A 25,182-nucleotide genomic window follows, 5' to 3' on the forward strand; every position below is an offset into this window, starting at 1 on the left:
GCTTTCATCTGATAGGGGACGAGTAATATTCTCGAATAACTACTACTAAGCGCATTTCATTGCACGCGGCACCACGCACACCTGCATGCCGATGCTACAAATTATGTCATATAAATATGTAAGCTAAGATATAGGAGTCAGTTGTTACTAAACCAAAGTTGCTGAAATAAAATTTTTTAAAATCTCTTTTTCGAAAGCAGAGTTTTAACTGCATACCGTTTCTTATAGCTCATTGGTGTCAACAAAATTCGGGATTAATTCTTTAAACAGACGGAGTCTGGATGGATTGGATAATATTAACTAATATGTGTTTGCAACCTTCAAGACGCTTAAACTTTAGTTATCGAAAAACGTGATTCCTTGTGAAACATTCAAGAATGATAGAAACGTTAACTCGCAAGTCAACCATTAGAAGGATATCGTATTGCTAAAATGACTACATAATAATACCATATATTAAACCCTCGCGGAAGTTTTGTTCACTTTTAAAAAATAATTGAAAATATGGAAATGTCTCTTATCACTTTTCTAAATTGAACTTCTTAGAACTAGCAGACATATCATATGAGAATATATTAGCACAATATTGTTTATCTAGTAACTCCTTTTCGTTAGTACATTTTTGATAATTCTTAAAGTCTCTAATTGACTCAAAACCCTTAAAGCAGGACAATAGTTAATTGCTTTCAATGGATTTAATTTTCTACTTACCTGTCTTTGGTGGCTGTTGAGTGACCACGTCAACAGACATTTGATTTAAAGTTATTGTTTTCTTATTAAATAACATCAAATTCGTAATAAGGAGAAATACAATTATATAGATTAAATCAAGACTCAAGACAATGTCCTAGGGGATTGTCAAATATTCTATATTTAATGCGACTGTTTTCAGATAATGGAAAATTCGATAATGTAGATAGTTTAAATCTAAAGATTTAGATGGCACAAGTTGATGTGGTTTTCACCTTCATATTCAACAAATTCGTTCCCGCGATTGGGGTAGTTAACAATATTTAAACTGTTCCTATTATTACGTAAACTGAACTGATTGATGATGAACTAAAGAGACTGATTCAGATGTCTGGATTCTGTTATTAAATGTGAATTACGCATATTCCAAGGAAGTCTATTATGAAAGTTCAGAGTTGAATGTTTTGAAACACTAGCTTTGTCCGCATAAACAAAATTTTAGGACAAAACAAAGAAGTTTCAGTATTTATTTCATTGTTCCATATTCGGTGAAACCAATTATTTGGGCATTAAGTCACTTGATAAAAACTGTCCTCTGTGGCAATCAGTCACTCTAGACATATGTATAGAGTCAAAATGCACCAAAGGACTTCATAACACTAGGAAATAACAAAACCGCAAATATTCATATAAACTACGGCGCTCTTTAATGTTTATTTGAAGTCTGTATTTACTCACGCACTAGAAACTTACGATAACAGCAACCCTACTATACGCAGACTATACTGTTGTAATAGCCACCACACCGGCATATTTACTATTATTTCTGGGAAAAATTTGACCAGAAGAAGATAAACTGTTACCTAAAATTAACACCAAAAAGTATATTTGTGTTTCAAAAACTCCCTTCAATCTATTTGTGAACGGCAAACCCATCAAACTCCTCAATGTATTAATATGGAAGACTAAAGCTCCATTCAGTAAAATGGATCCAAAACTTCGACATTAAACGCTAACATGCCCACTAATCAAGAATATTTTGAGATATGGATCTTCAGGAGATTGTCAAAAGGTGAATTTAACAGCTCACATACACAATCCTCATTAACATAGCGAAGTGAACAAAGGCTGCGTGTCTTCATATTTCATCACATATAAGTCCGCAAGTTCGAATTTCTGCATTCGATAACCGAAGAAAAGATCGAGGCGAAGTGGGCAGAAAGAATCACTTATGGCTCAACCCTATCAGGGGCTGAACCAATCTTCACGCACATCCACTATTTACAGCCGCAGAAAATCGAATACATTCATTAACGTGAATAGAAGATTGAGTTCCTGAAGAAGATGTGTTTCATGTAGAACTTCAATGATATTGAGTGCAACTTCTAGTTCGGCTGTTCAGACTTGTCTTGATGAAGTCTTTGACTCAGAGTTTTCAGTTTCACGATCGGAAATATATAGATCAAATTTAAAGTCAAGGTCTCATTTAGATTTACGAGATATTTCCTTATCTCTACTTCTACTGTTTAAAGTGGTCATAATTTATCAGTTTATCGTCACGAATATCCTCAGAGTAAGCGTTTTTTTGTTTAATTCTAAAAGCTGGATCTAGTTGTATGCAGATCCGCACGAAACTCGCTACAATTTACAAAATTATTTTATTGCAAAACATGCGTATTTCCCTACCATTGATCAGTCTTTTGATATCTCTATGCGTTTGATAAAATTTATCATTTTGCATTTTTTAAATTAAATTTCAACACTCTGTAAATATGTAACGAACCATCTTTGATCTATCATTTATAGAGCAGTAAGCTATCTATCGCTATAGCTTTTATCTTCAGTAACTATTTTTTAGAATTTGATATTACAGGATGAAAAGAGATTGCCCTGTAAGACGAAACTTTATTAGGTAGTTTTCGGGTTATTATTTCTGCTACTTTCCACATCTTCGAAACTTAATCTAAAATATGCAATAATAACATAATAGGTAAGTTTTGCAATGGCTTAACGTGGGTGTTATTTGAGAATTTCCCTAGTAATTTGTCAAACCCGACAGCCTTTTTTGGATTAATATTTCCTTAATTTCTGTTGCTATTTCTTTTGGAGTAGCAGATTTTTTATTATTATAAATTTTATATTGAAGAGAAACATTCTTGGAAGTTACTCGTATATTGTTAATTTCTTTACACCGTTTTTCCGTACTCTAATTAAAGCAATAGTAAAGCTCAAGAGGCTGGTTGATTTCGCAACCATAGAAGTTGCACTTTCTGTTAGTTGTGTATGAAAGGATTGTTCATGCTATTTTGCAAATACCCAACGCATGTTTTTGTCTTCCTTAATGCCATTATTACGGTTTCTAGCTCTCCTCACATTTTGATGAATATTTGTATGAGCATTGAAGAATTCTTCAATGTAGCACGAAAATAAGTGAAGGCCCAGAGGGAAAAACCATACTGTCCGTGTCCATCCGACTTACTTTTGAGAAAAAATTATTTTATGTTTTTCTCTTGGACTATCAACGGACCTGTGAACGCATAAAAACAATAGTTGTTCAGAGTGTCTAGTTCATTCATGGTGCTTCAAAGTTTTCATCTTTTGTTGCGACAATTCTGTATTTCTAATGGAAAAAAATAAAATTTTTGGCTTTTGGATTAATGAAGTTCCGTATTTTTTTCCTTTTTTTTTAATATTATTTATTTTAGTCTTGAACCAATTGTGTTTATTCTTCCATTTCAGAGATCTTTTAAGACAGAAATGGGCATGAATACTCCTTACCACCTGCTGCTCGGAAATAAATTATTTTCCCCAGTAAAGCAAATATTTCCTTGTGCCTTGTTGACCTTGATTCAAGCGTGAATGTTCATTATTTCTAATATTTGCTAAATACATCAGTTTTTGTATTTCTGTATAAAGCTCCATTACATGTTTTTCAATTGCCTGTATACTGCTTGGACCTCCTGTATAAGTTTCTCTGCAAAAAGTGCAACTACGGACTCTGTGTATTTGTTTGATCTCATTTTTAAATAGGCACAGTTGTAAGCATGTGTTTAATAAATTAATTTTATGTTTGATCTGCGTTGAATTATTTAATTTTCTAACTGTTTATAAAAAAACATACTCACACAATGAAAAATTCGCGTAAAACAATGAATAATAATGAATTAAAAATAAATAAGCATCGATGCTCGATGTTAATGCGTGCTTCTTATGAGCATCAAATCGAACGGTACCAATGTCCGATCGCCAAAAAATTAAATTATACATTCAGATAGATAAAGGAATCGGCACCGTATCACTATGTACTCAACATTAATTATAAATTAAAATGGCCATTGCTCAGTTCTTAAATTTATGCAGGCCCGATAAGAGCGAAGTGGTACTTTTTACAATAATGTATGTTAAATCCCTACGTGTTCCAAAGTCGAATTATATGTTCTGTGCCGTTTGAACCTTAGTACCAGGATACCGAAGCATTTTTGGAAACATGCATTCGACGATGAGCTTATATGCAGTCTGTGATATCGGAAAGTGAACTTGAAGAAAAAGTGGTGTCGGTTTTAGAAGCACGTTGTAACAGTATTTTCTCACATTTTCCTAAGTACTTACACCAACACATTTTCAATAGTAAGTAGATATACAACTTTATTAGCATTCTTTGATTGCACATGATAATCCTGACATTTCTGTTGTTGCTTATTGAACTTGAATTTAATATGGCCTAGTCTGGCATTTTTCGAGTTTGGGCATAACTTGGTTGACATCAAATTTTACCAAGTCCTCAACTTAAAGGGGACCTTAGAATAGCTACCGGATATACGTAAAAGTTCAAGTACAAACAGATTTTAGAACAAGCAATATTGGAGGAATTTCAAACCATTAAACAAATTTTCAAAATAAATTCATTGCAAATGTTAGAAAACACTTCACACACAGTTATATTGATTGTTGGTGGTGGCAGTAAATGAATCTTGCCTATAAGACTATTCAAATCTATTGACCCGTCGAATAAAAGCTGATGTCTTCCTACTATAGATTTTGTTTAAATCTTTGTATTTCTAAGGAGGGTGAACGGTTTGAAAGCATTTTGAAAATTTTTTAAATTTATGTTTCAAAAACATCTATTCTTAATCCGAATTGAAATCCAATTCAATGTCTATTTTCCAACTCTAGGTTTTTCTTAAATTTGTGTATGAATAACTATAGTGATTTATGAAAATTGCTTGACAATCAAAAATGAACAAAAAAGAAAAAGTATGTAGGGTATTAAACTTGCTAAGCCATTGCAAAATTAACTGGTCACACGGTTGTTTATAAATGTGCATTCACATTTTGGTAATTTTCCTATACGCTTCATAAGCATTCGAGTTTCATCATAGAACGTATCTCTAGTTTTTTGCGCGCAAGCGGCATGTTTTACAAAGCTGTTATTGTTGATTTTTAACAATGAAAAATCTACAAGAAAATGCACGTTATACTAAATAGATAGGATGTACTTACACTGCAAACTTATTTCTATGGAATGTAGTTTTTCTGAAGAAGCAGAATAATTGAAAATACCTTCTTGTAATGTAATGTAGATAGTATCGTATATATTCAGTCCGGTCCTAAATAAGTGAAGAAATAAGGCATTTGTTATTATTTTACTTATTCTTTCCGTCCGTTTGTTTGCAAGATACAGGGTGCAAAAACTTTCATTTCTCTTTAAGTTTCAGCCAATATTTTTCAAACCGTTTGAATTATGAGACTGAACTTTTATAAACGCATTCCTACAATTAATAATTACTGCCGAATTCATTCGACGTGTCTAAGGTATGGCTTAGGTTGTTCCTACCTAACTTCTGAACCGGCAACAAAGCTAGCATGTTGACATTAAATTCAGAAGTGTTAATAAGTTTTGCACGAGAAAGTACTGTCGGTGTATTGCCCAAAATTAACAGTCGAAAAAAAATGGCTTTCTATGCTCAAAAATAAACATTTTTCTAACGTTTTGAAATTTTTTCTACTGTAAAAAATAGTGCGTCCATACATTTGCAAATTGCGTTGTCGAATATCTAAGAAATTTTGATGGGCTGGAGCAAGCTGAATTTGGTAAATTAAAATAAAATAAATAACGACTGTACTTATGAAAATGAAATAAGTGGTCACTCATTTCATTTTTATAAGTTTTCATGGTGTCGCTCGTGTACGACTCTCCACATGTTGACATGACCTGTTTGTAATGCAATTCGCCAGCAATTCCTCGAGTATGCTGATCTTGAACCAGATGAAGTTTATCTTCTTCAAACTGTGGGACTCCACGGTTTCTTTGTCGCATCGATTTTATTTTATTATGTTTAAAACCTACGAGTTAATTCAGGCGTCTTTCAATTCGTGAAAATATTTGCGAACATTAAATTGAAATTGAGATTTAAAAAACGCAGCAAATAACGATGTGCAGCTCTGCCGTTATCGCGTCAGTTTATAAAACTGTAAACTTTTACCACTTTTAAACAAGTCAAAACAATGAACAATTAGCACTCAGCAGCAAGACCATTAATTGAGCCGAGAATTTCAAATGTTCGAAAGTAATTTGTTTTAAACGAAAGCACAATGTTTTTGTTCATAAAAATCCGGTTTTGTAGGAAACGATTAACTACAGAGCTATAAATTATTAACTATCGCGCAAAAAAAGGTTGTTTTGCATAAAATTTAATGGCGTTTTAGTATTTCCACAGGTCTACTTTTTTTCAGAGGTGTTAGGCGGAAAACCCATGCGGTCCCTAAAATGTACTGCTGGAGAACTAAATTCGAGAAGAGTGCAAAAAATAGCTATTAATAGTGATAACTGGTATGCAACAGTTGATTCCCTTAAGTTTCTAACGTATTGGAAAAAATATATAATATGAATAAAATAAAAAGAAACTAAGTTTTAGACCTCCAATATATTGAAAGCCAAAAGGGGACAAACGTGCTGATTTTTTCATAAAAAATCTACGAACTAAACCTCAATCAATCATGATCACCATAGCATATTACCTTTGCGGTTATTTATCTTGTCACAGTTTTTATCTAAAATAGTTTAACTCAAAACGATAATGCGATGCAATCTGTATGTTTCAAATCAGTTGTTTTATAAGCAACTTATGGAAGCTCATGAACAGTATATGTTATACTTCCGATCGTTATTTTTAGATGACTTCGGGTCAACCGTAAAACTCAATAATCTAGACAAATTTGCTAATGTAGACAAAGTGCATGTTTTGGAATATTGACGATTGTATTAACAGATGTTCAGTCCCAAAACAATGCGTTTCCAAACATTTAATATTATGTCTCTAGATATAGCTTCATAATTATACATTCAGAGATAGAATTAAGGCACTGGCTCTAATTTAAAATCAAACAGTACAATCAATAAAGATGAAGAAATCACTACACCACTTAATATCCTTAGAAGGAAGTGCAAGTATGCTTCAGCTACTACACGCAAAACGTGATAGTATGGATAATGATGATGTGCGGGGTATCAGGAATACAATAAAATATTTTGCAGTTTGTCCTACAACTAAATTTTCCTTGGTATGAAACGATAGTTTTTGGCACGATTTTTTTAAACAGTTCTCTCGACTAATCGGTTATTTTTAAACGTCTTTGATATATACATTTTCTTTAAATTGAAGAAATTTTAGAAGGCAAATATAATGGCTAAACTGTATATAGTTTTGATAATAAAATATAGTTGTCAGAACTCGCAGTTTCTTTGGAGAGATGAATAAAGGTTTCAATCTACATAAGGAGTAATACAGTGCTCTCCTTGGTCAAATTTTTATTTTTGGGTCTTTATATATATATAAATAATCTTTATTTCCTACAGAAAAAATCTATTGACCCAATCGGTCTTTCTGCCCTTGGGTGTTTAATATCCTTAAAACTGTGATTTGTAGAACGCGGACCTCAACAGGTCACGTACATGCGTCTTGTACAACAATATAAAGCCTTGGTTTACGGTGGCTTTATTTACGGTTTCGCAGCATCTTGGAGGAAATTTATTGTTGCTAGTTTTTAATTAAACCCAGTCCGAATCTGACAGAGAACAGTAGATTCTTGCGAAGAAGGTAAATTTTTCGTCAGGAATTTATTGCGGGCGATTGCCGTTTTTAGTTATGTTAGTACTGATCAATTTTCTGTATTTACCATTTAGCTAATGATCTGTTTTGATGAAATACTATCTTGACTGGAATTAGTTCTCTAAATGAATAAAGAAAGTTTTGTGTTCTCCAGGGTCTGTGCTGACAGGTTTTTAACTTCTAATTTACAGTGACAAAAAGAATAATCATAGCTGGGCGGCCCGATAAGTAAGTATGAGTTGTCCGCTCGGCTTTCTTCGAGTAGGACCACACTGTGTATGAGGTTTGAAAAAAAAGCAGAAACAAAAAATGGAGGGGATCCAGTCGGACAGAACCGATAATATGCCGTCAAAAAATTTACATGAAACAATGAAATAGATAATAAACCAGGACGGTATCATTTTATTCTCAATATTAATTAATTAACATTCAAAATGGCGATCGGTTGTTCAGTTGTCGAACTCCTGCAGACTAGATAAGAGGTCTGCAAATGAGTTTCCTTAAATTATGTTGAAACGTCTAAGCTCTAAACTTCATTGGCTTAAACGCGCACTTTATACGAACTTCATATTACACTTTCCGTTGCTTGAGAAAAGTTTAAGTTGCTAGTGATTGTGTTCGAAACGTTGTTAATGCGTTCTTTCGATCGATACCTCCATAACAAGACATTAAAAAAATCCTACTAATAAACTTTAAAAAATAGTTGTTGAAAGGTACGTATTGACAGTAAGTTGATTTTTGGAGAAAATGCAAAAAACTTGTTGAAAAATTCTAGTATTTTCAAGAAAAGTTGGGCCATTTTCGAAATAAGTGATTCTGATCAATTCGACTAAATATTCTGCAGATTCTCTACTACTACAGAAAATAAAACTACCTAATGTCTATTTTCTTAGCTAGAATAGTTATTTTATGTCTCTTCTGTTAGTTCTGTTTCTTCTCAAAGATAAGTTTTTTAAACTTATTCCAACTATTTGTCATAGGTTTCTTATTTCATTTTTTAACATTGTTCTCAACATTTTCACTCAATGCGTATATGTAAACTAAAGTAAATTAGAATTAATCAATTTCATTTTCGATTAACTCTTCTCTATTGAACCTTAAGAGAAGTGGATTTTTAACGTCTGCAAAATGCCCACAAGAAGATAATCTGCAAAAAACTAAACTTTAATTCCGTCATTAAAACCGGTAAACTTTTATTGTTCCGATAAAACGTGAAGTTTCAAACCCAAAATGTGCTGTCTGCATGATAAAGAAGCAACAGTTCATATTTTTTGAATTACTTTGATTTGATAATAACTTGAATAAATATGCAAGTTTACATAGGTTTTATTTATGTCTTAATGTCTTTAATTTTATTTCAATTTGTGTTTTCTTTTCTTCAAATTATATTTCAATTTCAATCCCAAAGTGTTAAACTGATGGCTCACTTTAAAAACTGATGGCTCACTTTAATCAACTACCATGACTTAAATATGCTTTGTTTTATAACAGGCTGAGATAGTTCCTCATCGGTAACTTCCACATCCTTTGTTGTATCCATATATTTTCAGTAGCGTATAATACACTATGTAAATTCGAATATTCATAAGTATTTATCCACAGCCGCGATGATTTATTTCTGATCAGTCATTAATAATATCTTCCCAATTGTGTAATTAATTTGTTTTATCGGTAGAGGTTTAATTATGGAAGGTGACGTTAATAGAGGTCATCGTGCCAAACTTATTAAAAGCTGAAAATAAAAAATATCGACAACGGCCTAAATATCTAAAACGTTGGAACAATTATTTCAACATTTTTGGATTACGATAGTTTATCGGAAAGTACCTATCAGATAGTAGTAATGATAAAGTTTGCTCGTGGCTTTTTAACGAAAGTAGAATATTTTTCAAGATATTGGGTCATTCACAGCAACTAGTTATCTTTACCATACCAACCGTGTCCAGAACCTAAAATTAAACTGACTTTTGATGTCCTTTTGACCCCTGTAAGTAATTGAAAGTTGAGAAAAAAAGCTGGAATGATAACACATGTAAGACTGTCCTAGTTGTCGTACTCACTAACAAATTATAAAAAAAAACATTTGCCATGCGTCTAATTATGAAACGATAAAAGCTTTGACGGCTTCAGACCACATCTAGCCGAATATGTGATGCAATGCCTACATATATAATTTCTTTCAAATTAGTATAGTAATAATAATTTAATTACTCTTTGATGATATTAGTATCTAAAGTTTTTAAATGTTTTATCGCTCCAGATGAACCCGATGACAAAATGGCATGTCTTTCAAATATTTTTGTTAACGGTTATCATATTAAATGACATCACACCGATAATGCGACTCGGGCCACTATAGACATTCAGTCACTGTGTCCCAAATACTTGCACATAACAACTTTGAACTTTGGTAACTTTTAAGTACTCCAGCTGTTAATTCAATCAAACATTTTCTAAATTTTCCAATTGATACAAAACCTGCTTCTTTATGATCTGCCGTATTTAGTTCCTTAATATTCTCAAGTTAGCATAGAATACCACCGGGTTACAGTGTTTGTGCATTTAAATAAATGCATATCGCTATTTACTTTTCGGTATCGAATCTCAAGTAATTTTTAGTATCTAACCAATTGAAACCGTTGTAGAGGTCATGTATGCAGCAAAGTCAGGCTTCTGACAATGTTTTCTTTACTAAAAAAATATTCGCATCGGTTAATCAAAAACATAATTAGTTGCTGGCTGAGTAACCCAAATTGCCCATTTATTTCAGGATTAGCTGATTATAATTTGCAACAAATATTAATTAAAATAAATTTTATTGTTGCAGATGATCATTAAATGGTTCATTTTGATAATGGTAATCCTCACATTTTACCTTACATGGAATTGCACGTTGATAAGTGCAGATGAAGTAACTGACTTGGTAAAAGAAAAAAACTTGAAGTATTGCGGAGGAGTTCTTGCAGACACTTTGCACACGATTTGCAAAGGAAACTATCCAACACACAAACCAGGTAATTTGATGCTTAGTTTGACTTAATTCAATATTTAGAAGTATTTAGCTGATACATCTAAAAGGATTGCGGCTATTTGATGTAACGAAGATGAAAAAAAACAACCGAAATATTAGTATATAAAAAAGTAACATTTTTGAAAAACTGGACAATTATTCGGGGATCGGTCAAGAAATTATCTAATCTTTCTGTATTTTACTATATAGCTACATGCTGGTTCAAATACTACATGGAATAAAATGTTTGAATCTTCTATATATGTGACTAATCTTTGCTATAATAAGCCAGTATTTTTAATCAAGAAAAGCTTTGTCCATTTAAAAAAACTGGTTGTACAAAATTTGTCTGCAAAAAATTCTGCATATTTTTTACTTCACCGCTTTGAAAAATGTGCAGTGACAGTCATATTATAGTACGAGTGCTTCGAGATATTTATTATCTAATTGACTATTAAATTAATTTGGTAACTTACTGATAAACTATGGCATGCCTTCTAAATTTGATTTGTTTCAAAGTGCATAGTATATGTTTTAGTTTATTCAGATGAAGTTGATTAACTGTTATCAAGCAAAAATACAGAATTGCACCAAGGTCAGATTAGAGCTTAAACTTTATTTTATTGAGATATATGGGTTAGCAGCAGCAACTGTTAGTATTTCTTTATTGCAATTATTACAGAGAGATTTAAATTAAGTTACGAGTAGCAAAATTGAACGGATTTCGCATGTTATATGTAAGTTGCAATGAGTCTTCGTATTTGGAATGTTAAATTAAATTGTTAAACATCTCTTTAGGGTTATCCTTAAGAAAATAATTAGTTTCTAAGATTTTCGTTTTTAATTTTTACCTTGAACGTGAAATTCATAATTATTTTTTGAAAGTCTGAATGTTTGCTTAATAAATCTGAATTTTTATTAGAAAATACGTTTATCTCGTCAGTTTAACGTTTTGTAACACGCTTGATTTTCGTCAAATATTTTTATAATAATATATTCAGAATTAAAATACTAAATATTAAAAATTTCCCTACTGCTGAAGCTAGATTAGATTTCTGCATTGAGATAGTTCCGAAAATCTTCACCAATACATGATTTTCGCCGAGGTGCTCAGATGAATTGTATTGATTGATCTCGATATGAATTCTCAACTTTCATGAAATATCGACTAACAGAAGATATAGAATAGTGACAACTACTCCTAAATCAGCCGAAACATATTTGCTAAAATGAACATCATCCTGATTTAAAAATGAATGGTCTCAAGTCGGTAGTAAAGAAAACGCGTTTTTCAAAAAGGCTCGGTACATGTTCCTGCTTCTATCAAAGAGGTTGGTTTATGATTAATTATTCCAACCTAAAGTGGAACTCTTCGGGAGTTCCAGTGTTCCCATCTGTTCTTCCAGGTAGGAAATCTGATAATCTTCAAGCCGCACGTTAAAAGTTATCAGAAAAACGTAATATATTAATTCTTCTTCTTAGATTGAAGTTTATGTCATGTGAGCAAAACGCTTTAATTTTTTTAAATTGTTCTTACTCTGACTCGGGCTTCAACCTTGACCCCTGGTTTTCTTATTCCAAATACGTATTCGAAGATGAAATCGTCATCCTTTGCAATCTTATACTTTGTCTCACGGATAACACAGCCACATAACCATTTTTTCCGTAGCGATAAAGGGAATACCAGCTTTTTCATGGCGCTTAAGACGCTTGATCGACTGGTCTGATTAGATTTAGTTCAGCTCTTTTGGTGATGGAGACATTTGCAGTTTTTGAAAACCATATTTTCGCGATTTTCTCCAAAACTATAAAAGCTGCTATAAAAGAAGTTTTCTTATCAAAAAAGTTTTTGTATAAGAAAACTAAGCCACACGAAATAAAAATGTAAAAAAATTGCAATTGTTTCACCCACCAAAATCTTTGGAAAAAAAATTGCAATTTCTTGACAGGTGGTTAGATATGGAAACGTTACATGAGAAATCGACTTTGGTTGATTCAAAAAAAATTAATATGTGAGCTACAGGGGAAAGACGAAAAAGTTTGTACAGGCTCTTATGGAGGGGAAATTTTCAAAATTGAATAAAATTGTCAAATTACATTAGAATTGGTTCAAATGGACATCAATTAGTATTGAGAGAAATAGAAATCAACTCCATGTCAAATCGATTCGGTAAAGTGGAAGGCAAAAAACTCCAGTTAACTCCACGCAATCAGTAAATTTTACTACCGATCAACTGAAATGCTTCCCGAAAATCAGCAAATGATCATAAATCTATTCTAGTTATCGCGAAACGTAGCTAATAGGTTTGGTTAATGATTTGTGAAAGCTGTAATGCGAAACTATGAGTTTCCGATTTTAGCCAGACAAATGAATCAAAAAAATCTTCGAGACTTTTCGACCTATCCATGTATTTACGTAAACAAAAATTTCGAAAATTTCAACAAATAATTTGTTTGAGCTGGCGATGATAAAGGTCGATAGAGGGATAACGAAGCTTTAAAATTCAATGGAATCGATTGCAAGAGGGTAAAAGGCTGTCCTTGAAAATTCGAGTTAAAGATGGAAACCGATTTTAAGTATCAATAATTAAGTTTGGTATTGTGTATTGTGTTTGGTGTTGTATTGTATATATTGTCGTCCCTATGTTATAAGATGTTATGTTTATAAGTTTATAGGTGTTTTCTTACTTATGTCCCTATGTATGTAAGGCATAGATGATGGTTTACCCCGCTTTAACGTCTCTTTTGAATAAAGCGTACCTACAGATGTTTAGAGTTTATCCGTCTAAATGGTTCTTTTTCAATTAGACCTTGATCCTGACTTGACAGAGTCAAACTGACTGCGGATTTGGATGCAGCTCAAAATACTAGAGGATATAAGTGACTCAACACCAGATCAAAGAAAAATGTATTGTGAAAGCTCATTCGTTTTGCATGTAAATTTAAGCTCCGTCGATATACATATAACGCAGCGCTGTCTAAAGTTTATAATTATTAAATATAAAACAAAAATGTTTTTTATTTTAACATAAGCTTTTTTGGCACAGTTTTCTCTCACTATCTTCTTTTACTACAGTTTATTAACTTGGTCTTTACAAGTTCCAGCTCTAACAGGTCAAGGCTTCGTATTTTTCTTTAAATCAATTAGATTGCAAGTATGCAACTTTGTATACGGATGAATGTTTTGTATGACTTCGAAACAAATTCTCCTATCAAACTTCTGTTAACTAATTGACAACTTTTCAGCTTGACTGGTTTTATTTTGCACTTCAATATACAACTCAACATCCAGGCTAGTTAGTTTAACCATTTTCAGCAAATGAAATTAAAACTAGTTTTGTTTGGGCAAACATTTTAAAATTGCGTTGCAATTGCATTTCACTATTTTTCTACCAAAAAAATTAATTTTCAGCGTTTCGACACAAAAAGACTCACAAGAAGCAAGACCAAATGGCGTATGGCAGGAGACGAAGAAGACGTGGCGTTTATAGTGATTGCTGTGCGCACCCTTGCTCAATAGAGCAGCTTTCAATGTACTGTGCAGAGCCTTCAACGAGTACAGCAACAATTAAGCCTCGGATTAGATGAAGTTCGAAACAGAAGTTTTCGGTGCGTATTTCTTCATTTTCAAGTGGGTTGTGGTTCAACAAGTAAAAAGCGGCCAAATGAATGGTGAAACAATAGAAATGTGATAGGAAGAATCAATTCTTATTTCAGCCTCAAATTAAGGTAATTGACTTAAGTTAGTTACTATTGGAATGAATTCGGCGATGTGATGGATAAGGAACATATCTTTATCAAGATATAAAATTAACCTCACGTATGAAGTGCTGTTTTAAAAAAGTATCATTTAGCGGTGTATTGAATAAATATAATATGAAATCCTTATTTTATTATACATTTGTAATTTCATTATCTAAGCGGTCGAATCTGACTCATAAAATTACGCCACAAAATGTGTGTTGATTAGACAGCAAACAATTTATTTTCTGTCTGTTCAAATTTCTTCATCATAATTTAAATTTAGTTCTCAGCAATTTTGTCTTGTGTTTTGAAAAGATCAAACTTTTGCGCTTGAAATTGGAAAAATTTTAAATAATTTGACAAACATTTTTCTGACTTAAAGTTAGTCACATTAAAGCTTAGTTTATATTAATTGAAACAAACAATAACAAACATTTTTAAAAATTTACAATTTTTCAAGTTTAATGGAAACTTCCGTCAAACTTTGTAACCGGTCGATTACTTACGTACTACGTAGTTAACTAACCAAATCTAAGAGAAACAACGTTAAAGACGTAATAGTAATGGCAAAATATACATCAATTATTGAATTATTGTACTACAACTAGCAACTTTTTACAATATCTAGTAGGTAGCAAATACCTAAAATGCTCAATGCAAAAAATTACCTAAATGAATGCAGGGTTAATGAACAGAATAAATGGTCAGAAACATTAAAGTGCAAAACAAAATAAAATTATTGAATCCCCTGTAAGGTATTTGTATCAATATTAAAACAGTGATTCATTAACAATCAGAATGCTGAATATCAGCAATTGTCCATACGTACATTTATAGTTTTGCTATTGCGAGATGATAAAATTTAGCAAATCCACTAAACGGTGGAGATTTAAAAGAGTGAAAACTTATCAACAATATTTCAGAAAGAAAAATTGTGTGCCCTATTCAAAAACGTCGGTATGGCAGTTTTTAGAAATGCGGACTTTTTTATAAAATATCAACTTACTAATAATACCTACGCAATAAAAAAAAAACGAAAAAAAAACAAATTTCGAATCGAATTTAATGTTTACTTTTAAACTTTAAACTTTCAGACTAGACACATCCAAATTGATGGCAATCATTCGACCTCAAGTTTCGAATCTCACCTAAACAAGAACTTGTCAAGTAACTTTAGTACTAATAAAACACTGTATATGACAAACAAGACACCAATGGGGTGAATTTCTCTGAGTAATCTCTTTTGAATCTCATAGTTGTCTTGTCTAATTTACTTTTTTTTGTTTTGCTGCAGTCATTGCAATTGTTCTCTGTTTGTTTGCTTTTATATTGCGCTTAATTTTTCTCTCTTATTCAGTCAACCTTTTCAATTCTTTTCTTTGAATTTTCAAATGCATATGATAGACCACAAGATTACTAAGCTTCTATTCAGAAACTACGATAAATAATGATGAAATTAAATGCATAAATTCCTTACACTTCAGAGATAAATAATGTGTAAGTTATCATATATCTGTTATCAAATTGGTATCTGTTTTACTGTTATTTGTACTTTTCATTTACTATCGGACTATGATACCTTCACCATATAGCAAATAAGTAATGTTGTTTTAAGATAACATCTTTTTTAAGAGTTGCAGATAAATACGTCTTACTGACTATTTGCTTAATATGAATATAGTGTTTCGAAATGCGCATAGACGTGTTTCAATAATTATGTAAGCTAAAGTCCATTTAAGCCAAAAATATTTATAAATTCGAACCATTTGTTATGTGTAGATTAATTTCAAAGTACAAAGTGAAATTTTGCTTCATATCAATATATTTTTAACATTTTTGGTAGTACCTATTTATAGTAAGATCTTATATGTACAGTTTCTGCTATACACATTTGTTTCTTTCTTTCTAATTTTGTTTGCCGAGCATATGGATTTTTAGTTAGTCGAAGCAATGTTATTGGGACATTATTCAAAGAAATATTTTTTTTATAAGTATTAATAATAATGCTGTAATTTTAGAAATTCCAAATCGTTTTCTTGAACTTGATGAGGTCATTTTTGCTCCTTGACTCTTTTATATAATAATTATCAAATGGTTTGCTGATTCTTTCTGTTATCATTTTTAAAACAGCATATACTTGTACTAGTCGCGGTCTATTTAGGATACCCATTAATTTTGCTGTAATTAGACCACAGGATAATACAAAATTCAACGAGGATGGCTAAGGTTATGACATATTGCCTAGATAACGATTGTGAAAAAATTTTGATAATGACGCTGAAATAAATCTCAGCATTTGAGTATTATGAAATTATGGTGAATTGTTTAGATTTAGTGAAGGTCAATTCGTCATGAATTAAATTTATGCTGAAGGTGTTGATGTGACATAACTTTAAAATGAGAAGGTTATTAAAGTTAAAGTTTATATATAAGAATTAATTACCACAGTAAGATCGCATCAATTCACCTTTAAAGTGTAGTAGAGTTAATTTATTAAGATCGCGATAAGGAATCGGGTAAAATATATTTTAAACTTAAGTTAAAATGTTATTTGTACATATCGCTTTTCTCCCTTAAGCACTTTTAAAATTAGAATGATTGTGCTTAACTGGTATCTTTATTACCTCACAAATGTTGGTCATGTTTATATGAATAAAATTCGTGTTTAATCAGTTTTACTGCTTCTTTCGTTATTTTAAATGTTCTTTTGTCAAGAAAGAAAGTTAAGACACCAGTTACGTAGAATAAGGAATTCCTTCTAACATTTATGACCTAATTGGTTTAATTCATCATCGATTTGTTTCGTAAATCATATTTCTTTCATTCACATATGTTTATAAAGTTTTCATAGAAAAAAGCTGTGAATGCTATACGTATTAAAATCGAAAGCAAAGTGTTAACAATATTCGCTTCACTAAATAAAATGTAGTTTTTATTTATTATGAATAGATCTCATTAGACTTTAATGTGAAAGTAATTGAAAATATACATACATAGTTCCAGATAGTTAATTAATAAATGCAAGTAATTTGTTTGTTAAAAAAATAATAAACCAATCCATTGCTATATTGTGATAACCTTAGTGGAATGTACACATCAGTTTATCTCTAACAAATAAACTTTATTTACACATTTGTAATTTTTTTTCAGTTTAACTTCTACTCATATACGTGCGAAATTCGTTAGCAAAACATTATTAGACTAAATGTTTCAACAAAAAGTACAGTGTTCGTTAGTTAATGGGGAATTTGCACAGTATGAATTTTAATATGTACACATTTACCAATAAAATTTATTACACGCATATTGGCAACTCAAATTTCACTTCAGACGGGGAAAGGAGTGCAGTATTAAACTATTTATTACAGTTCTAGAGAAATGCTTTGTTTTACTTTATCACCAAAGACAAGATAATTTAGTTATACATCAGATAAATATGATAATTAAGCCATTACAGATTGGAATTTAACCCGACCAAAACAGATGCTGGAACTGATATAAAGTCTGAATTAGTAGACTACACTCGTCACATACACTTGCAGCTAAATTTAAAATGGATAATCAAGAAACTAACAAAACGTTCAGAGAAAGACAAATTTACGTTAACAAAACAATAAGAAACAAAACACAAAGATACTGATGAATGGCTTCGAAAGAAACTAGATCAACTTACAAGAGTGCACATCAGGACAGAAGACGCAAAGATTGGCGATATATAAAACTAGATACAGCTTTCACCGAAGAACTAAATGAATTTAAAATGTAACGTAGCAACAAAACTTACGTAAATATTTAGTTATTTTGATGAATCAATCGAGTTCATTCACTTTGGGCAAGTGGTAAATTATTCAGTGTTTTGGTACAAAAATAAGCAGAACTTTTAATTTCGTCTCCATTATTAACCCTTTTCGTATTTTATGTACTAAACCTATTTTTGTGCTCTTTGTAAAAGAAGCATTCATAGTTCTTCCACAACCAAATATTTCGTATTGCTTGCTACTTAACACGTTCAGACATTAACTGCAAATGTCGTAAGCGACAATGTTCTTCTATCATAAATTATTTGTTGAGCGTTTTATAATTATTAACGGACCGAATTTGGTAGTGTTTGTCTCCGAATTGCGTTTCTCGGAAATTGCATCAAAAAAGCGACTTTTAAAATATGGTCTTCACGTAGGAACAAATTCACAGCAAGTTTCATTAATATTTTTCGAAGCACCTTCCCGATATTACAAAAACCTTCATTTTAGTTTCGTTTATGTAAAAAATAATTAATGATAAAAATTTTTGTTTCCTGGGAAAACATAAATACTTTTTTGCGCAAAAACTGTGAAATCTACAAGATTTTGTAGAGAGCATAAAAATTCAAACAAGGACTAGTGCATCAACTTAAAAAAAACGTTGATTTCAGCGACAAAATAAAAAGTTCTGGTAGATTTTTTACTTAACACAGACGCTCATTAATTCATCACTTCGCCAAAACAGATAAACTCGGTTGCTTCATCAAAATATGAGTCTTATATAATCCATCGTATCATTCTCTCGATATTTCGAAAACCATATTTTTTCTAAAGAACTTTATTCATCAACCGCAGAGGGAGGAGCTAGACATTGTTTCCTAATGAAAGTGAGAACAGATCGATTTATTTATCCTTCGAGTATCATTTTTATGCTAACCAGACACTCTGTATTTTGTGTTTACTGTTATATTGTAGCATTTAAGGTATCAATGCTTTCAATTTCAAATAACCCTGCAGGAAAAATGTGCCAGCAATTTTTACAAACTGATCGGCAACAATTAAAATGAGTTTCATATTTTTTAATGATATTAAAGAAAACTAGTTGAAAACGAGTTAAATACTAATTGCCTCAAATTATTATAAGCATCTTTATAACTCATACAAAAACTTTATTTAATTTGACAGCAAATATCTATTGCTTTAAGTTGTTAGAGGTCGTCGGACACCGGTTCTGGTTACTGTCGTGGAACTTTCTAAGAAGTCAAAAGCTTATAGGAGACAACAACCCAACGCTTTCGCAAACCCGAAACCCCAAACCTAAAGTTTCTCTAACTCGAGACGCTGTTCTTTCAAAAGTTCCCAGAAAATCCTGCCATACTCTGTACAACTGTGGATGTAACAGAAGGCATTTTTGAGGAGGAGAAGATGTAAAAAGGCAATAGGTATATCTTTCAAATGTTGTAAATATGACCGGTTTTACCTTACCAGTGATCGCCAAATCCAAAATAAACCCAATTTCAATAGCCAAACTGAGACAAAATTAGTTTTTATTTATATAGATACATATACAAAAGTATTTTTTGCAAAATAAAAGCAAAAAAACTGAAAGATTGCACATATTTCACCAAGTTTATTTAAACAATACAGTGGAGGTTTGAAAAATAAAGTGGAATAAAGAACGTGCGATGTTTGCAGTCCGCAAAATCCCCTAATCTACAAAACAATAGGAAACTCGGGATAAATCATCTCTAATAAGGCGCCAAACTTATAACTTCGCAGGATGTCATAATCCAAAATGATAGAGAAACACAGAAATATTGCGGCTATGGTAAACCAAAATCACATCGTCAAGGTTCTTATCTCTAAAAACGTGTGTATTTTTGTGTCTTTTGGACTGTAAGACTTCCTCCTTTGAAGAGAAATCTCCAAACTACTATATTTATCAATTTCATCATCGACCTTAATCGGTGCGAAATCAGACAAAAATAGCAGAAGGTACCAAAAGTTTGACCAATATTTGCTAAAGCTTTGGAATTTAATTTAGAGAACAATTGAGAGGCAAAGCAATGGAATTTAATGTAGAGAACAATTGAAAGGCTTTCTTTGTAATAAATTTGCCTATCCTCTAGTATAGTAAAAATTGTGTCGATTGTATTTCAGAAAACATGCTAATGATTGGGCGATATAAGTTGAACAAACGCCTGCATAAACATTCCGACAAAGATTAAGAGAACATAAATTCAATAATAATTAGAATCTGTAAATTTGTGTGATATCTGATAATTTAAGGCTTGTAAGAAGCAGCTAAGCCACCATGTTAAAACCAAAATTAAGCTCTATCAGTTTTATCAGTATATGATTAGGACTTTCCAGCTACACCTTCTATTTGGTAGTTTAATGCTTGAAGCCGAGTGCATGAAAAGTTGGCCGCTAGTATTCATAAAATATCTTAATAAATGGTTATGTAACCCTAATAGGATATTACGTAAAAATTCCTGAATCTCACTATAATGCCTTATTTAAAATACTGTTGTTCCACAAAATGTGAATTAGTTGTTAACAAATATTTTCCCTTAAAACGGCCTCCCACTAAGTTCGGCTTTGCAAATCTGCAAACCAGTCTGATTTAATGGTGGTTTGTCGAGTCAAATGTCACGTCTACATGAAAGGCACGCAGAAGAATCTGCACCATTATTTGCATTTACAGTTGTATAAAAATATACAGCCTCAATTAATAATGCTACAGCCTGGGATTGGCTGTAAGAGCCGGCGGCACATCTATGCGGTACTTTCACGCAGAAAAATCTGCTTTGGTTTATTCAATTTTACCGGTACTGGTCGGCAAATAAACGGCTTCAACATCGGCAAATTTCATTTATTTATTTATTTATTGCTCGGCATCACCCATTGAAGCGTCCACACCGGACGCAACGATCCACAAGGGAATGCCGATTCCGATGGGGACACGACTTTAGAGTCCACAAAGATGTTTAAGGGTGATTTGTTGGATTTTGTTGAAATAATGCCGCATCTATGCATCTTAAGAAGTACGAATTTGAGGTATACATGATGGGAAACGATGTAGACTTCGCTCTCATCCAGGAAAGCTTTCTTCGCCCCCAAACTCCATTCTACAATAACTAAATATATAATAAATAAAGTCACCACTCCTGATGATTACAAAACTTTCTTCAACCTTAAACCAACCACTCTCCTAGCTGGGGATCTCAACAGCAAACATATTGCATGAGGCTGTAAAATGTCCCAAAATATCCGACGACCTAGACATCCAAATCCATGCCCACTATGACCCTTAGTTGCCGTAATTTGGCAATTTCTCAGCTCCGACCATAACCCAATTCAAATTATACTTAAGTAAAATTTTATTCACAACCCTCTCCAACCACTAATTTAACGAACACCGGGACGACCTTTCACATTCTCTACACGAAATACGTTTTCGGAAACCCAGATAACAAACTCCCTTCAACGAATTCAACTACCTCAATAACACCATTTCCGAAAAAATCACCGATGCTATGCAAAAAGCAACAACTTTTAAAGAAACACAAACAAAAACTATTTCGGCCTTCCTATCGATATGAAAAGCAAAGTAATCGAAAACCTAATCAAAACTACGAAATCGCCTTAAGCGACTAGCTGAAAGAAACACTGATTGCCATCTCAACCTCCAAGCAAATCAATTGGCTAACCAAATTTGTAAAATAAATAGCAAAAACTGATAAAATTATCTGGAAAACTCGGAGCCTCGTGAAATTTCGATATGGAAACTTTCGAAGAATTCCCAAAGAAAATCCTACACTATTCATGGCAGCAATGGGTTGGTCGACAGCGACAAGGAAAAAGCAGAAGCTTTAGCCGACTCCCTAGGTTCTGCGTTCCTGGGAAATTCCTTAGGTGATGATCTGGACTTCGAGGAAAAAGTCAAAGATCATTACCATGCTCAAAAACAAAGACGCTAACTGAATCGGATGAAACAATCCCCCCCGTAACTATGGACGAACTTAAAACTGAACAAAATTTTTTAACCTAAGCGGCTCCAGGCATTGACAAACTTTCAATCAGGGTGATTAAAATGCTCCCCGAAACAGTCCTACTAACTACTAACGTTAATTAATAGTGATTTTACTGCAATTTTCAAACAGCTGCAGTAGTCCTTCTCCCAAAACCCCATAAAAATAAAACCTTTCGCCAAAACTGGCGCACAAATATTCTTCTGCCCACTTACAGATAATTTCTTTAGAAAAAGACTCTTAGAATCAAATTCCCATAATAACTCTCTCACTTGCAATTCGGCTTCATGAAAAATCACGATTCCACAATGTAAGTAACCAGACTTGTGGAGGACGCCAAACTGAGGGTTCAGGGAAAATCCTCCACCGGCATTATTCTTCTGTACATAGAAAAGGCGTTTGACAAAGTCTGGCATGAAGGGCTAGTCTGGAAAATAGATACCATCTGTAAGCTGCCAATCGGTTTTGTGGAATTTGTTGCAAACTTTCTAGCAGACACTCCTAAACCGAAATTCCGCCTCCATTTTTACCATTTTTACTGGAGATATCCCTAAAGATTCCGATGCAAACATCGCCCTGTACGCTGACGACGCTTATACTACACTTACAAACCCCTCACATACATACAAGCAAAACTACAAAAACTACGAGGTAAACTAACAAACTGAACAGACATGCAAAACTAAAATCAATCCCGAAAAACTCAGACTTGAATGATTACAACCAAACGGACCAACAGGCTCAAAAACGTTTCGCTTCATAACAAAAACACAGCTTGGTCCAATTACATTAAATATTTAGGAATAACTCTGAACCAAAAACTAACTTTCACTCATCCCATTAGAGACAAAATCACCAAAGCAAGAGCGGGAAGAGCAGCCCTTTATCCCCTCCTTAAACGAGCCACTAACTCTCTCTCAAACTCCAACTCCTCCTCTATAAACAAGTGCTCCGACCCCAAATTATCTATGGTGCCTACTCTCTTCAACATATACATGGCAGACTTTCCAACCAACGCCAATACAGAGTGCTACATATATGCAGACAATGTAGCACTCACTGCCGCAGTGAAAGGCCTTAGCATTTCCACTAGACTCCAAAGACATCTCGGCCAGGTCCAGCAATGGAGCAGGAACTGGAAAATGGAGTTTAACCCGTAGAAAACGCAAGCCATTTTCTTCACCAGGGGCTGCAAGACGCCGCCAGCCATACTAGAGCTTGCAGGACAGCGGCTGCCCTGGAGGTCCAAGGTAACCTATCTTGGACTTATCTACGACAAGCGACAGGTATGGCACGACCGGATGACAGCCACAGCAGCAAAGGCAAGATACCTGCTCCAAGCCTACTATCCTCTGCTGACAGGTAAGCTCTACCTGAGAACAAAGGTTAGAGCTTACAAACAGCTAATCCGTCCGGTGCTGACCTATGGATCAGCTGCATAGTCCACGGCCTGCATCACGCAAAAGAAGAAGATGGCGGTAATTTAAAACAAGATTTTGAGGATAGCAGCCAAGGCCCCGTACTTTGTCAGAAATACCACCCTGCAAAGAGACCTAAACACAGAAGACCTGCTGGAGCATATCAGGAACTAAACAACAAAGTTCCTGGATAATGCCCGGCAAAGCACGAATCTCACAGTTCGGGTTTCTTGGACTAACAAATTTCACAGTGACCGCAGACCTCTCCCTACGGACACTGTCTAAGAAGAAGACGTGGACCACATGCGATGACCAGTTTCAGCACCACATCGAGAACCATGGGCTAGCTTTAGGTTAGATTTAGGAAGCAAGAGAGGATGTAGTAGGCATACGTTTTTATTTAAGTAGAATAAGGTAGAGGGCAAACTGTACATTTATTATGTTAGTTCATGTAATTGTTAATCTCAAGTATCCGTCATGGAGTCCCTAGAGGACCAGGACTAGGTTTAAGTTAAACTAAGTTTACTATCCACCATGGAGTCCCTAGAGGACCAGGACTAGCTGTAAGTTAGTTTAGGTAGCAAGAGAGGCTGTATTAGATTTAGGTCTAGACTTAGGGGTAATGTGCCCACATTAGGTTAAGGTAGGTTAAGTCAGTGATGTTAGTGTACATAGAGTGTAAAACACTCTAAAGATGTTAGATTTAAGTACTCGTAGATAAGTTAGCAGTAAGAAATTTTGTAAAATTTAGCTGAATAAATAATGTTCTAAAGGAACCAACGAAACTAACAAAACAAACATTTCCAAAATACAAACATCCAAAACGAAATCCTCAGATCCATCTCCAAGTCTCCTTTGTGAATGTCCAGGTTGCGTACGTACAACAGAGACATCCACAAAAGCCATAGAACAGACCCAATACACAAATTTATTCTCAATTTTTTGTTAATTTTTTTCCAAAAAAACACACTAAATTAAAATCCAGAATCCTTAACCACCCAAACCCAGTAGTAAAATCCACATCTCTACTAGACCCTTTGAATCCATTCGGGACCACAATTCCGTGATAAACGTGAACTAACCGTCTATAATCCCCCTCCGTCTCAAACCTTTGCCTCAGCCCTCTTCCACACTACACTACACTCTTTTTCTTCTTTTCTTTTCTCGCACAAACAAGCCGCGGTATAAGGGCAAGGGTGTGCACATGTTGACCTATCACAACTATACCAAACACCAAGCCCGAAGGCAATCCGGAAGGAGCAAAAGCTCAAACGAAGTGGCTCTAGGCAAAAGTCCACAACACGGTTGCTTAAATAAAACTTTCACGTAGGCCCAAATATTTCACGAACGTTCACCAGAAATATTGACTTTACAAGTTTATAAAATACATGCAAATTAAATTTCATTATCAGAATAAAAATGGACAACTGGATTATA

At 33.3% G+C, this 25,182-nt stretch overlaps 1 long non-coding RNA gene across 1 annotated transcript; it reads left to right on the forward strand.

Annotated features, from left to right (window-relative positions):
* Nucleotides 1–14,396: 14,396 nt before the first annotated feature.
* On the forward strand, nt 14,397–17,687 carry LOC125503496. Its single transcript, XR_007280917.1, has 2 exons — nt 14,397–14,538; nt 15,648–17,687. It is a non-coding gene; the product is annotated as an uncharacterized LOC125503496 (long non-coding RNA).
* Nucleotides 17,688–25,182: the final 7,495 nt, after the last annotated feature.

This window comes from Dendroctonus ponderosae, unplaced genomic scaffold (genome assembly GCF_020466585.1).
Source record: "Dendroctonus ponderosae isolate FM_Combo_2020 unplaced genomic scaffold, Dpon_F_20191213v2 Dpon_F_20191213_1, whole genome shotgun sequence".
Classification (NCBI taxonomy): Eukaryota; Metazoa; Arthropoda; class Insecta; order Coleoptera; family Curculionidae; genus Dendroctonus; species Dendroctonus ponderosae.